General features: G+C 35.2%; 1 protein-coding gene and 1 pseudogene across 2 annotated transcripts in view; both read left to right on the plus strand.

Moving 5' to 3' along the window:
- Nucleotides 1-14,268, plus strand: part of LOC141403907 (limbic system-associated membrane protein) — a 122,813-nt gene that overhangs the window by 66,548 nt on the left and 41,997 nt on the right. The window lies entirely within an intron of this gene.
- LOC141401625 (uncharacterized) overlaps nucleotides 3,072-14,268 on the plus strand; it is a 34,967-nt pseudogene continuing 23,770 nt past the window's right edge.

The raw sequence follows: 14,268 nt of genomic DNA on the forward strand, positions 1-14,268 counted from the left end.
TCTGATTAGGGCATCGAACGCTTTTTCATAGTCCACAAATGCTAGATATAAACATGCGTTATACTCTATAGATTGTTCGATTATGATTCTTGTTGCGCATATGTGGTCGATGCATGAATTCCTTGCTCGAAAACCAGCTTGGTTTTTTTCGCAACAATTGTTCTAATGGTTCGGCTATTCTATTTAAAAGTATTTTGTTGAAAATTTGTAGTGTTGATGGCAGTAAGAATATGCCTCTCCAGTTGCCACATTTTGTTCTGTTTCCCTTTTTAGGAAGTTTCACTATAATTGATTCTTTCCAGTCTTGTGGGATAGTTTCCTCCTCCCATATCTGTTTGAATAACTGGCGTAGTTTTTCAGCCATTATATTGCTACCGACTTTAAAGCATTCTGCTGGAATACCGCCGTTGCCTGGGGCTTTACCGGGTTTTATGGTATTAATCGCTTCTTCTTTTTCAGCAATTGAAGGATTATCTGTTTTTACCTCTGCGTTTGTGGGATGTATTTTTGAGATGAGGAATTGTGCTTGGTGGTTTTGGCTGATGTTCAGCGTTTTTTTAAAATGTCTTTTCCAAACGTTTGTTTGTTCGTCTTTTGATGTCGCGAGAGACCCTGTTTCATCTTCTACAGGCGTGTTACTTATATTGTATCCTTGCCACTCAATTTCCTTATAATTTTATAGAGTTCTTTTGAGTTCCCCTTGTTAGCAGCTGAGCCTGAGCCTCTGAGCCTCATTCCCCATTCTACCATAGTAAGACTTTTTGTCCTTTTTTACATCCTTTTTAATATCTTTGGATAACTGTTTGTGCTTCTCTCTGAATAGTTCCAACTTGTCGTCAGCATTTGCAGAAAGCATTTTGCCCTTGACGATTTTCCTTTCTTCAATTAGTTCCCATGTTTCACTCGTTATCCAATCGGCATCTTGTTGTTTTCGCTTCAATCCTAAAACTGTCGTGCATATTTCCGTTACGTTGTCCTTAAATCGTTTCCATTTCTCTTCTAGTGTATCAAGGGAGTTTATGTTGATATTACATACTCTGTCTATGAACATATTTTTGGTTGTGCTGTTTTGTAGTTTCTCGATATTAAAGGTTTTTCTTTGTGAGTCGACATTCTTATTTTTCTGCTGGGATAGTTTTACCCCTGCTAAAACGAGATAGTGGTCACTTCCGATTTCTGCACTTCTTTTGTTGCGTACATCACATAGCATACTGCTCCACTTTTTTGATATACAAATATGGTCAATTTGGTTCTCATAATTGCCAGAGGGAGCTCTCCACGTAGTTTTACAGCACAGTTCTATAAGTAGTTCGCCATTAGTGTTGCGATTTCCAAGTGCGTGCGATCCTAAGACACTCTCGTACCCATCATTGTCACATCCCAATTGAGCATTAAAATCTCCGAACAGGAGTACAACATTATTCTTTGGTATATGGGAAAGTAGGTTGCTCAACTGACTGTAAAATGACTCTTTTTCTATTAGATCGCTTTCTTCTGTGGGACCGTAGCACTGTATTACAGTAATTATATTACACTTAGTTCTTAAGTTGGCACTAATAATCCTTTCCGATATTGCCTTCAGGTCTACGAGGGCTTTTTGAGATGACCTTGTCAAAAATATCCCTACGCCTCTTATGTGGTTATCATCTTGGTTCGGCATTCCGGAGTACAGTAGTATATCACCTTTTCTATTGCGCACCTCGCCACATCCATTCCATCCGACTTCGCTGAGACCACATACACTGATATTCAATCGATCACATTCTTTTGACAGTTCAGCAAATTTCCCAGATTTATAGAGCGTTCTGAAATTCCATTGTGCAAATCTTATCCTGTGCATAGAATAAGAGAAGATAGGCAATTTTATTTTGTAACTTAGTTAATTTTAATCTCTGTAAAATCAGAATTTAATACACAGCCAAACGAAACGGTTTTGTTTGAGTTCTCGTCTTTTAAGATGGTCCTTCGAATGGCCACAGAACAAAACTAATACAAAATTAAAAAATACACTTAAAAAACGGAGCGGTTCTTCTCTAAAAAGGAAGGGAAGTACTAAGCCCAAAAAGACCCACAGTGCATGTAAATATAAAAAGTTAAAAAAGGACTACAGTGATCCATCGAAGAGAAAAACAAAAATAAGCAAAAAAAAAAACCAAAATATCAAGAATATCACAAAGAAGAAGGAGAAAAATACTTACAAATATAATTTAAAAAATGCGCCGAGTAAAGGGAAGATAAAAGGAATACAAAACAAAAAAAAATGCAAAAACAAAGAAACAAAAATAAAGACAACAATTAAAAACGCAAAATTCGAAATACAAGTTTTAAAGATAAGGAACTTTTGAAATAAGGACTATAAAAGTCCCAAACTAAAAAAGATAAAAACTTTGAAAAGAGGACACAATTCCCAAATATGAAATATAATAATAAAATAAAATAAGAAATATATGAAGTACAAAAAAGAGAACTCAACCATGGAGACACAAATTGACACAATGTTTGCGATGATGCGACTTCGCATGGATGCCTTTTCTGAAGGACAACGAATAATGTTGGAGCAAAAGGCAGATGCAAATGGAACGATTGCTGCAATTTCATCAATTATATAAAATAAATAAAGCTGTTGATTCTTCCCAGGAAGCGTTCCCGCCGGCAAGTCCTCGATATGAGGAATAAATCGAATGCAACCTTGACGGAGCGGATGAAGCACTGATACCTGAGGAATATGGAAGGTACATTTAATATAGAGCAAAAACTGTATGAAGTCGAAGAAATACCTAAAGAGAAAGAGGAAACGATTGCGGAGAAGGATAAAGTTACGAAGTACGACGTAGAGAAGTTTCTTAATGAATCACATAGATCATCTAGAGTAGGATGTCATAAATTAACATCAAGTTATCATAAAACCCAATGTGTCCGTACAAAAAATGGAAACAATCATGTTGTGTAAGACACTTCAGTGGAAGATGACAAGGGCGAAGATAATAAGGAACGACGGAAGTGAAAAACTGACGAGCTGACGACAATGAAGAGAGTAAGGAGAAGTACAACGACGGAAAGATATTCTGAGCATGAAAGATTTCCAAGAAGGTGGCCAGCGAGAACAGGTACGTCAGCCAAGGTGACCAAATGTAAAAGAAGAACGATCAACGCAATCCATCGATGGTGGAGCGGTTCTGGCTATTGGATGAAGCATGTCATTTGTGCGATGACCTAGAATAATTATATATATGTATATATATATATATATATATATATATATATATATATATATATATATATATATATTTTTTTTTTTTTCAAAATAATTTATTTTTATGAGAATAAAGGCATTGCTCGCTCAAACGATAATACACTCAGCAAGGGAGCAGGTTCTTATAGTGATAAGTGCATAGAATAAGGGAAGATAGGCTAAGAATTATTTTGTAGCTTAGTTTTTAAGATTCATTTTAAAATCAATAAAATTTGAATTTTATACAAAGCCAAGCGAAACGGTTGTGATTTCTCGTCTTCTAAACATATACTTTACAAAAATAGCAATTTTGTACCTCATATTAATTGAAATTTGATCTGTAATCTGCAAGTTTTATGAAAATCAGTTCAATAGTCATATAGGTACAACATATTTAAATAGTGGGCGTTGTCGGCTCTTTAGGTCTGTACGCAAAGTCGGAGACACAACCACCATTGTCTGCTTTTGAATTTTCAATCCGATGCTTTGTTAATAATGTAGTATATATTTACCGGTGGACCTGTATATAGTTTTGCAGTTCTAACGTATTTAAAAACGTGTACATAAGGTCGGAGACACAGCCGCCACTGTCTCGTAAATAAGTTTTCAATCCTATACATTAGTAATTTTGGCCAACATTAAGGCATAAGGGAGAAAATCGGTTCAGTAATTTTGTAGGTATAACACATTTAAAAAATGGTCGTGGTCGGATCTTTAGGCCCAAAATAAGTACGTTATGTAACTCTGCGTTTACATATGACAGTACAGTTGAGTTTATATATTGGTTGTCAAAAACGCACAACTTGCCTGTGTAAAGTAGGCGCCCGAGAAGTGCAAAAACAGTTGTAAAGTTATCTCACTTATTAAAAAAAATGACAAAAATGTATTATCTATACTGTCTGTGAAAAAACGATGGACAGCTGGGAGACAAAAGCCAAATGTATGTGCAAATTGTATGTACAAATTGTCTTATGTAAACGCCTAGTCAGAGACACAACCACCATTGTTTGCAAATTACCTCACATTCGGTTAATACTGTTAGCAAATATACAAATAAACAATTATTTTCTTCTTAAGATATCTCAACTAATATATTAGAACTTATTACATATACAACAGAACTTTTGCTATTGAAAATCGGTTATATAGTCCACGTTTTGGTACAGCCCCAATGCAATGTGTCCAAAAATGTACTGGTACGAGGGTTGCACGAAAATTATCTGGCCTAGGCAACACGTCGTGTTGCCAGACGCCATTTGACATTTCCATTGGAAAGTTTGACAGTTTTTAGCCTAAACGTACTCAGGACAGTTTATTAAACCAGTATTTCATAATGCAATATGATCGCCCTTTATCAACATACAAAGATTTAATTTGATCGATGCACTCTTGCCGTGATTATCCACGTCGAAAGTTGTGAAAAATGAGCGGACAAAAATTTTCAGAAATAAATTCCATTTTTTTGAAGTCACTGTGTTGTGTTCTTTACAGTGACTTGAAAAAATGGAATTTACTTCGTATGTCGATAAAGGGACATCATATATCGCAATGAAAAACTGGATTAATGAATTCAATCGTGGCCGATACTAGCAAAAAAAGAAGGACGTGAAGTCGCCCAAAATTGGCCGTTGTGCCAGAAAAATAAATAAGCTGTGTGTGAACGGAGTATACATCGCCATGTTATATACCGTGAGATAAAGGTATCCTTGGACATTTCTTCCACCAAGCACGAACACCTGGCCGCAAAAATGGATTTTTATTGTTAGAAATTGTGAATAAAACCGTTGTGCTTCAAACGAAGTTTATAGGCTCTTCACAGACGACGAATCTTAAATCTACGCTTACAAGACCGAAACAAAACAGAAATCGACCGTTTAGGTCTTCGAAAGAGAGCCAAATACAACCAAAGTTGTTCATTTAAGAATCACTTCGAAGCAAATGATCGCCTGTTTCTTCAGCAAAACTGACCGTCTGGCGTCTATATGCCTTCAGAAATATTGGACAGTTCATTCTAAATGGAACACTAAAATTTGTTAGCCTAAAGTCTTCTGAGAAATCCCTAAAACGAACAAGAGAAGACGAATCATTCTGCATCATGACAATGCGAGCTCTCACACATCGATTCAAACCAGCGCACAGTGTCCGATTTTCCGAAAAACCTGGTCAAAACTCTAAAAACGACACATGTCTTTATTCTTTTTTCAGCCGTTTTAGTAAGATTAGAAAATGCAGCCGATCCATATTCTATCATTGACCTGGCAAACGATTTATAAAAGTTAATTAAAAAATTACAAGCTTTATCAACCCCTGATATTGCCTCTTCTATGTGAAACTTAGATGACCCCCTACGTGAAATAGAAACGCCTAGGTACTTAATATTATTTGTTTGGCAAATTGGCGTACCATTGATGTCGATATCCAGATCTTTGGGCCTCACACAAAAATGAATCACAGTAACTTTGCTCATATTAAAGCATAGGTTAAGTTGTTTACAGCTATGCTGCATTTTTTGAAGAGCATCAATGAGTGACAGCTTAGATTGTGCCAGGGTATTACAGTGACTTAACAGGAATACATCATCCGCAAATTTAAAAATACTGATACTATCGTTGGCAATGTTGTGAATTTGTGCAGTATAGATGTTGAAAAGTAATGGGCTGAGCCTTGCGGAAGACCATTAGCAACTATTCTGGAGCTGTTTCCCAGCTCAATCTGCCTTGATTTCATTCCATCTACTACCCACTTGATGACATGAGTGTTAAAACCCTTAGTAAATATAATTCTGGCTTATTTAGATAAATCAGTTTTATCGAATGCCTTTTCGACATCCACACAGGCACCTATAACTTTCTTTCCTTGATTACGATATAGCTCAATTGAGTTAATAAGATCATTGAAACACATTGAAGTTGATCTTCCTGGCCGAAAAGCATATGACCTGTCAGGTAAAATGTGGTTCCTCTCAGCAAAATCCAAAATTATGTTTGTTATTGAACTTTCCAAAATCTTTTGGTATGAACACATTAAGGCTATTGGTCTATAATCCTCAACTAAACCGGGATTCTTGCCACGTTTGGGAATTGGTGAAATTTTTATTCTTCTCCAATCATCTGGAAAATGACCACTCTCCCAGATATTTATCAACATTCCAAAATATTTCTGCCTTTGTGTTTCATCCAAACTTTTCATCATACTATATGTAACACCATCAGGGCCTGGAGCAGAAGATGGTCGTCTGCTACTAACAAAACAGTCAAAATCATTAGAATTCAGCTTGGGCCGCTCACTTAGAATGTTACCAAAAACGATAGGTGCTGCTACTGTACTGGAGTTATAATGACTGGAAATAAAGTCCAAGTAGTCCTCCTTTTGATTATCATTCCGGCTGTTATTAATCGGCTTCTCTTTATCAAATTTTTGGTATTATTAATCATCTTCCACATTTCCTTGCTATTGTCGACATTGTTAAGATTGTAAAGGTATGACCTAAAATTTGTCCTATTTTTCTTTTCAACAGTTTTGTACCACTTTCGTTCAATTTTATCCAAATCAATTGCATCATTGAAGCATTTCGTGTGTTCGTATTTTCTTCTTGCTGCCAACCGCATTTGATACAAATTTTTAATTACAGCATTTCACCATGGCTTAGGTATATACCTATTTCGTGCATCGATATTAATTGTATTGTTTTGAACTATCTGTTTGATATATACTATACTATATACTATATCCATAGTGTTAATTTCAGTTAGAACTTTTGACATTCTAACCTTTTTGGATTTGCCGGAATTTCCGCTGATGTTGAAAAAATCAATTAGTATAGGGATGTGGTTACTTTTTGTAATCTTTGTGTGGTAGGTTCTCCAATGTGATTGATAATCCAAACCGTTAATAAAGGTCAAATCAATAGCCGAATAGGGTAAAAGTGGGTTGACCATTGTTGAGACATATGATATCATAAATATTCATAAAATCAGAAACTATTGGTCTGTTCCTTTACTTTTGAAAATGGTAAAACCGGCAAAAATAGTAAAAGTTGTAAACTGCTCTCATATGAATTGTATGGTGTCAGAAGTAAAGGAACGCTTTTCGAGTAAAAAGTTGTAAAACTTGAAGATTCTTGAACGTAAAGGAACAGAGCTTATATTACCCTGTGCATCAGTAATTCTGTTGCCCCAGGAGGTTACCTTGGCATTAAAATCTCCTGCAATAAGTGTTACACCAGGCAAACTAGTTGCTTTTTCGAATATGGTTTTGATTATGTTTTTGCATCTAATTCTTGGTTGATTAGGGGGGACATATTCCGCAATAACGTTAATATTTCTTTTTAAATTTATTGTTGAGACGCCAATAGCTTCAATTGTAGAATCAAACGCAATAACACTGTATTATTATTTCTTTTGATGAGGATAGCAGCACCTCCGTAGCCATCGTTTCTACCCTTATTTATAAAATTGTATGCTGCAAAGCTTGTGCTAGCGTTATTGCTAACCCAAGTCTCCGATAAGGCAGCGATATCAATTTTATTTTCATGGAGGAACATCTCAATGATGTCCCTATTTTCTTTTTTGTTTAATGCTTTGAATATTATATTGTAATATACACATGATTATTTAGTTGTTTTGTTTAAGTTTTTAGTTTGTGTTAAAAAAGAAAAAAGATTAATTATTATATGCTTCCTTGTGCGGAAGCCTTATTTTGATGTTGTAGATTCGTCTTTATAATGTATGTGTCTATATCAATAATTTGACCTTCTTGTTTTTGCGTTAACTTTTTAATGATATCCAATTGTTGTGCAGATAATGTATTTGGACCGAATTGATGCAAGCTTTTTAATTCCTCGGAAAGTTTTGACATAACACTTTCCAATTCTGTAACTATGTGTAAATTGTAAGGGCACTGCCGTTTTGTGACTTATGAATCTCACCATCATTAATCGCATCTTTATAATCTTGCATATTTCTTGCGGCGTTAGCTGCCTCTCTTTCACGGTTTTTTGTTTACTCTAGCTACTTTAGCATATGGATAAACAGCATGTAACATTTTCGTTTTTAAGAGCAGTAACAGCTTCTTGACATAATGACATATCAGAGTTGTCTGCCAGCAGTTCAAATCTATTTGAAAATACATGAGTGTATTTTTGTCTAGCTTCTCTATGGGAGAGATTTCCTAAACCCAAGTTTTTAACGTTCTTATGGGTGAACGCGCGGCACATGTTAGCTCACTACCTTTAACGGGTGCTAAAGACAGTTCCCCAGGTGACACTACAGGGAGGTCAGTGTCCACTTGAGATGAAAGAGGGACCAAGATAAATCCTGGGCTTTGCCATGTTAAAACCGGTCAGGACTGTTCCTTGGTATCTTCTTTCCACTACGTCGCCCTAACAAAAATAATGCTCTACAAAACACTGATACTACCCGTGATGATGTATGGCTCCGAAGCCTGGGTACTTGCGCAAGCAGACATGGCAGTGCTTGGTGTGTTTGAGAGAAAAATTCTTCAAAAGATCTACGGACCAATTTGCGTTGACGGTGAATATCGACGTCGCATGAACCACGAGCTGTATCTGCTATACAACCACATCAATATTGTTAAACGTATCGAGATGCATCGATTGCGTTGGCTAGGCCATATCATAAGAATGAGCGATGATGAACCCGCTAAAAAGGCGTATAAACACGGACAGCTTGGCGGTGCACGCAGAATGGGCAGGCCAAGGAATAGATGGCGCAAACAAGTGGATGATGAGATGAAAAGGGGCGGTATTCCAGAAAGCGAAGCAACAAATAGAGAGAATTGGAGATCTTTTCTTAGTTCGGCCTATGCACAGTGTCTGATTTTCCGAAAAACCTGGCCAAAACTCTAAAAATGCATGGATTTTGACCTAACCTTTGGTTCTTATGTTTTTCCGGCCGCTGATTACATTTTTGATATTATTTAACCCTCAGGCGGTCATTTAAGGGGTCTTTTTGGTCCCTCCTCCTATAAAATGTGATCTTATCGGATCAAAATATTCTTCAAATTTGTTCGCCATCAAGTTTACTATGCTACTAACTACAAAAATGTTCTCTGCTAAATTTCACTATAAGTTACCAAAGAAAAGAAATCTCTATTTGCATTACATACCAAGAAAATATCGGTATCAATTTTGCCAAAAAACCAAGAAACTAAAATAGGGTTGCAAGCTTCCGCCATTTCTACAGTTTTGGAAATATTTGAGTTAAGATCACTTGGATTCCTTGCACTTTAGGTGTATAATGTCTTTGGTAACTATACTGACAAGAATGCGAGGAATATTTTTCTTAAAAAATTGACCCTCGTGCAAGACATAAAAGGGGTCCTTTTGGTCCCTTTTTCCACAAATCTTTAAGATCTCCTATAATATTCTAGAAAAATATTCTAGAAATTTGTTCGCCATAAAATCAGGGTTTCGGAGTCGAGGTATTTTTGGGTCGACTCCGACTCCGACTCTAGACCAATTTTTTTTCACGACTCCGGCTCCGACTCCGACTCCGGTTCGACTCCGAGTGTAATTTAATAATGTAATAATTTTAACTTTTTCCTATATTTGGACCCATATAGGCTAATCTGTTGGGTTTTCCTAACATATTCTTTAGAAAGAGCATTCGTTCGGATATAATACTCAACTACAGAATATAAATATGAAGTAAAATTAATACCTATATTGTTTCGTGTGAATTGTACTTTAACTTTTCTTTCCTTTTTAAAAAAAGGCAACAAAATACAAGATATAAAGTATTTGTCGGTTTTGCCGGTTTTTTGCACGAGTATATTCTGGAAGGAACTCTTCCCTGTGAAAAAATGTTTAAGCTTTTAAAATATGTGAAAATGAAGAGGCAATACAAAACATAAGAAAATTCATGACCAGGTTTAAAAATGGAAGTAAGCCAACATTTTAGAGTCCTTCAAGAGCTTTAAGGGGTGACATCCAGTTGAAAGCCCAATAAAACCCATTTTCATGATTTTTGTCCAAGAAAACATTTGTGATAGATGTTTTCTTCATCAGAATGAGCATAACTTAATCTGCTTTCTCAATTTTTTGTTGAAAAATATCAAGGAGTTGTGTGGCAAATGAAACCCTGTTTGTGTACCCTCCACCATAATATGAAGGGTATAATTAACTTTGTCATTCCGTTTGTAACACATCGGAATATAGTAACACCCTATAAAGTATATATATTCTTGATCAGCATAAAATTCTAAGTCGATTTAACAATGTCCGTCTGTTGAAATCAAGATACAACTCGCAAATTTTAAGATAGAGATCTATAATTTGGTACAGAAGATTCTATTACTCCTAGAATGGTTGGTATTGAAAATGGGCTATATCGGTCCAATCAATAACTGCTGAAATTTGGTATTTAGTCTTCGTTTGGGGTTGTACAACTTTCCACCTAAAATTTGTTGGTATTGCTCCACGATTTTCGGTATTTTGAAAGTATAAACAAATTTTTCAACCGAAATGACATCAATTTGGTATTTAGGCGTCGTTGTAGTTACAAAACTTTCCTCCAAAAATTTCTCGCTAGAAGCCTTCGTAGAACGGTACTAACTATTTTTGTGATGTTGAAATTATTCTTCGCTAAGGTTACAGGACATTGCAAAAAATCAGACAGTATAGGTCCACGTTTCGGCATAAACCCCATATATATTAGTAGCCCCCATTTCTGTTTTTCTTCAAATTTTAAGTCAGAAGTGTCTATCGAATTGGTTGTTAATTTGAATTTTGCGTTTCCAAAAAAAAGAAAACTTACTCTTAGGCCTAGCCTCCACAAACCGGTAATGCCCAATCTTATGTTCTTCAAGGGTTTTTTATTAAAGTTTCGAACCGAATTCCGATAACGGCCGTTCTTACTTGTTATTAAAGCGTTTCGCGGCGCCACCTCAATATCGAAAACTAATAAACATCAAAACATAGTCCTTAATCGATCAATTTTGTAAAAATATTAGATTTTACGGAAATGGTAGTCAGAAAAAGGCAAAAATTCAATTTTTGGCTTAAAAAGCTGATGTTTCTGGTCATACATAAAACGGACAAACAAAATTTGAAAAATAAAATCAACAATATCATATAAGGATATGAGGTTGTAAAAAATTCATAACCCTAGCCGCTCAGTGCACACTTTGATTAACTCTACTTTTAAAAATCTTAAATTTAAGTGTCAAAGCTTATATAGAAGACGTTAAATCTCCAATTATAATTCGGTTGTCATATATCTTTTCTTTTGGTTTCAAAAAATTAAAGGTCCAGTTGGACCAAAAATATTCTCGACTCGCATTTTGTGATCAAAATAGAGATGAATAGACTAGACTTCAAAGGACAGTAAATATGCTGTAAATCTTCCTCTAACTTAATATAATATAATGTTTGCTTGAATGTTTTCTTTTCGCTTTTTTTAAAAATAAATAATGATTTTTGAAAAACATGTTGGTGTCCCGAATTTAAGGTTACATTATGTAAAAGAAAATTTGCCCGGAGTCGGAGTCGAGTTATTTTTTTCGACTCAGACTCCGACTCCGACTCCAGCAAAATTGCTCGACTCCGACTCGTAGACTCCGACTCCGACTCCGCAACCCTGCATAAAATTTTACTATAGGTCTTGGAATATACCAAAACTCCAAATTATACCCAAACGCCAGAAAGTGTATAGAGTCACTATATTCTGACATTCTGAATGAAAGAAAATCTGTACATACCTGCAAGACAAAATATCACATAAAATCAAAAAGTGCAAATATGTGCAGGATGTTTCGATGGAAATTGGTAAAAAAAACCCTTCCTTTTTTATGAAATGATAAATTACACGGCCCAACTCGATCTTACTCACAACTATTTTCATATTTTTTGTGAAAATTGATCTTGAAAAAAAAATTAACAAGTACGGACATCAATTATTAAAGAACGCACAATTCATTGGCGACACTGAACATCTTAAATACGTTTCACACACCTTTCATTACAATTACAAAAAGATAATATTTAATTACCGTTGTTTATTTTGCATATTATCATAGATTTATAAACAACTTAAATATTCAAAAGAAAAAAATTCCAAATAGGGTCACTTCGACCTGCTTTTATACCCACTTATTAAACAAGAAATGTATATATTTTTCATAACTACACGAACTGGAATCCTATAAACTTTTTAGTGTAAATTGATATTTTTTTCGATTTTTGGCCAGGTTTTTTGAATATCGGACACTGTGCAGCGCCTGTTTGACCGGATCCTCTGACTGGGGATCCAATAGAAGTGAATAAAATATGTATGAAAACAAATTGAAATATTAACATTTTGAAATTCAAGTACTACTCGATTCTAGTACTTGTTTATAAGAACAGTAGTATAACATATCTTAACTAATACTTCAACACTTTCCCTTGTTAAGAGATTGTTTTAAACAAAATTTCTCGAAAAGAAGCTTGAGCCTTGTAGGTTGTGAAGGTTTTCTCATCAAATTAGCTAATTGATCTTGCGTTGGTATTTTTATAACTTCAAGCTTTTTTCACAAATTTTTCTCTAATAAAGAAATGCTTATTAGTTGATATGCTTTGTTCGTTTGGGATATTCCGGATTTTGAGCCAGACGTACTGCGGCAGAATTATGGACATGTAAAACTGGAGAGGCATTTAGCCCAATCAATTCGGAATATAAACGCTGTAGCTAAATTACTTATTTTGTTGCTTCAGAAGCTGCAACAATTTCTGCTTCAGTTGTAGATGTTGCTACCATAGCTTGTCTCTGGCTTAGCCATGATACAACACATCCAGCAAATTTTATAACTACACCAGATGCAGATCTGCCAGTTTTTAAACATCCGCCAAATCCATCACTGTAACATTCTAGTTCTCGAGCTTGCTCATTGTTATAAAATATTCCACGATTAATTATTCCAGAAATGTAGCGAAAAATTCGTTTAACTCTGGTAATATCTTCATCTGATGGCTTTTCCAAGGATGTTGAAAGGAACCCAACCTTAATTCAGGTATTGTTCCCAACATGAGATACATTATCGCACCTACTGCTTGTATGTACGGAAATTGAGAAGTCTTCACATTTTCTTTCCCGGGTTCAAAATTTTCTCCTTTCAGCATAGGCGATGTAACAGGTCTGCAATCAGAGAATCTAAAACACTCCAGAATTCGTTTTTCGTATGCTTCCTGACTAATTACTTTTTACATTAGAACCCCACTTCGATGGAAGTGCTTTATTTCCCTTGGGCAGTTGACACAAATACCTATGTAAAATAATTATATGTGCAAACTAATATTGTGATATTTATTGTCGAAAACAAAATATATTTCCAATTATTCTTTTTACATTGTAGTTAGTGCTTACGATTGCTTTTAAAATATAAAAGAAAATTGCGTTCTTATTAATTTCATATTAAAGAAAAATAATTTATAAAAAAATTTTCATAGAAAATATTTATATGTGCAATAACGAACATTTTTAAAAAATGCATAATAATGAACAAAATTGATGTACATTTAACATGATATTGTATTACCCTTGTGGATTAAGACTTGCTGTGGCCTTCGTGTCATAGAACCGACTAGGTTTCTTAAGGTGTTAGTGGTGATATACTCCCATTTCGCCAATAATGCACATTTCAATTCTTTCAGCGTCGTGCACTCCTTTGACTTCGCGAAAACTTTGGCAGATAGTATGCCCCGAAGATCTTCAATGTGTTTGTGGCCATGAGTTACAGCTGGCCACTACTATAACGGTACATTTCGTGCATTTAAAAACTCCTTTGTAGGTCAAACAGGGTGATTCGGGGCAATATCTTGCTGGAAAGTCCTATTATATCCGTACATTTCTCGAGCAAAATCTATTAAGTTGTTCTCTATCAACTAAATTTATGTTTCGGCACTCATCTTTGTCGGAACAAAACTTAAAGTAAACTTTCGTCGATGTTAAGTGTTCCCTTTATGACGTGACAGACGCGAATGTTTTATAATTCTCATATAATTATTTTTTATTGGCTTGTAAGTTAAAATCGAATGTCCC

The sequence above is a fragment of the Musca autumnalis genome, unplaced genomic scaffold, assembly GCF_047663935.1.
Source record: "Musca autumnalis isolate F117 unplaced genomic scaffold, ASM4766393v1 scaffold_4, whole genome shotgun sequence".
In the NCBI taxonomy this organism is placed as follows: Eukaryota; Metazoa; Arthropoda; class Insecta; order Diptera; family Muscidae; genus Musca; species Musca autumnalis.